Raw genomic sequence first — 2,410 nt, 5'->3', positions numbered from 1 at the left:
ATGGGAGGTAATCTGCGGCAGAAGGCGGTCTCGGAGATATCCAGGTCCGATGCCATGGAGCGCTTTGAAGATGATGACCAACACCTTGAAGCGCACCCGGAAGGCCACCGGCAACCAGTGCAGCTCGCGCAGCAGCGGTGTTACATGGGAGCGACGAGTCCCTCCCAGCACCGCCCGCGCGGCCGCATTCTGGACCAGTTGGAGCCTCCGGGTGCTCCTCAAGGGAAGCCCCATGTAGAGAGCATTATCATGAACATAATGTTTTCTTATGCTATATCCAATGACCCATCAAATGGGCTTAGCTACTGTTAGGACTGCAGATTTAAAATACTTATTGTAAACCTTTTATTTTGTAAAAATAGTTTCACCATCACTAAGAATATGAAATTAGTTGATTGCTTCTCTCTTCTTCCCTGCTACTTTGCCCAAGGCTCGCTTAATTTTTAATGTACATTGTACTTAGCTCCAATTTCTATTCGGAAGCCAATAAGGCAATTGGTATATATAAACCGCATGCCAGCCTTCAAAAGAAAGGAAAGCACAAACTGAACCATTTTGCTGGGCAATAAAAAGTCTGGAATGAATTCATGATAAATCTGCAATTTGCAATATGGCTTTCAAATCCATCATAAATATTCTTTTAACAATCTGTTTTGGATTCACTAACAGAGCAATACAACTGCCATATCTTTCAGTTTAAAAAAATAATTCTCTTAATATTGAATCCTGAATAGAACATCATTTGGATCTTGCAGCATTCTCTTACTCTTTTTGTCTTATACAGTATATCCATCTATTCTGTTGCTTTCAGTACTAATGTAATATTACTACTGCATTTTGAAAAAAAATGATTAATCAAATTCTTTTCCATACTACACCAATTTTAAAAATAAGGGGTTTGCCTTGTTATTACTATGGGAGTAAGATGCATGGAAGATGAGAAGAGATGAAATGACACCAAGGCTTAATTCTTACCAAAGTAATAAACTGAATGTATCTGGGCTGGAGCAGACCACTGAAGATTCAGTGACAGTTTATTACCTCTATGCTATCCAATCTCCTTCAAAACATGTCACATAGTTCTAGGGCAGGGGTCCCCAACCCCCGGGCCGTGGACCAGTACCAGGCCGTAGCATGCCAGCAACCGGGCCACGCAAACAAGCAAAGCCCCATCTGTGGGATGCAGGCAGCACACAAAACCACACACTCTCCACAGGTGTCCTTTTTTGAAAGAGGTGCTTTGGCCAGGGACCACGGTTTTTCCAACCCTAGAAGACAAGATCCCATATTAGGATATGGTGATGGGAATCTTGAATCATCCAAAATAAAAACTTACTAGTATATAATTATAAGAAATAACCAAGTTGTACTTTTATACTCTTTTCATCCTACTCGTACAATAGAAATAGTGGTTGTCATTGTCCTGGTGTATCTGAATAAATTGGATAAATAATTTTGAAGCCCAAACCTAATCTACATATATAGACACCTCTGAAAGTACAGAACCCTGGAAAACCATAGTTCTCTGTAAGTCTTTATCAGTCCAAAGAGATTTTCTTCTGGATAAGGGTTATCTAAGATTGTACTTCTAACTTGGCTTTCTTTCCTTAAGCATATCAGTTCAGAAGTAAGCCAGGATAGATTCCAAATGTTGAACAACAGCTTTCATCATCTCCAAATCATACCAATCTAAGCCTAGTTAGATTTATTTTGGCCTATACTGGAGTAGCAACATGAGAATTCCAGATCTCCTCAAACTACAACTTCATTACCTTTGACCCAGAGCTGTTGAGAGTTGAAGTACATCAAAATTTGGAATTTACAGTTGGCTCACATCTGGACTATCCAATGCCCACATTGTAAAATAATTCCATGAGATGATGGAACCTCGTCACTTTCCTATGATAAACATTTATAGGAAACATCCTGGTAATAATGTTCCATCTCAGTTCCTATCAAATCTAATCTCCCTCTCTTGTGAGGTACAATTAAGCAAAAAACAAAAACCCTCTTGTCTTCTGCTGAGCATCTGGGGAAAACTGGTCCATAAGTAACAACTGCCATTGATGCAGTTTTACAGTGGGGAAAAGTGCCAGCCCCATCTTATCTGCCATCCAGGCACAGGGTATCCTTCCCCCTCCCCATCTCCTGTCATTCATATTTTAGTTGGTGTACCATGCAATGGCTTTTGATCATTAGCAATTCATTTGGGGCTAATGTATGTGTCATATTGACAGCTATGAGAGACAGGGAAGCAAAACAAGCCAGCTAACCAATCATATGCTTTGCTTCATTCATTTTTATATATAACTTGAAAGTTTTTTTAAAAAAATGCAGCTTTCCAGAGTTTGGCTAAAAAATAATGTCTTTAATAGCGTTAATTTATTTTGAAGTCTGGGTAAGAGCTATA

This window comes from Protobothrops mucrosquamatus, unplaced genomic scaffold, assembly GCF_001527695.2.
Source record: "Protobothrops mucrosquamatus isolate PMUCROS unplaced genomic scaffold, P.Mucros_1.0 scaffold113, whole genome shotgun sequence".
NCBI lineage: Eukaryota > Metazoa > Chordata > Lepidosauria > Squamata > Viperidae > Protobothrops > Protobothrops mucrosquamatus.
The sequence above is the reverse complement of the archived record's forward strand: the minus strand, read 5'-3'. Positions refer to the sequence as shown.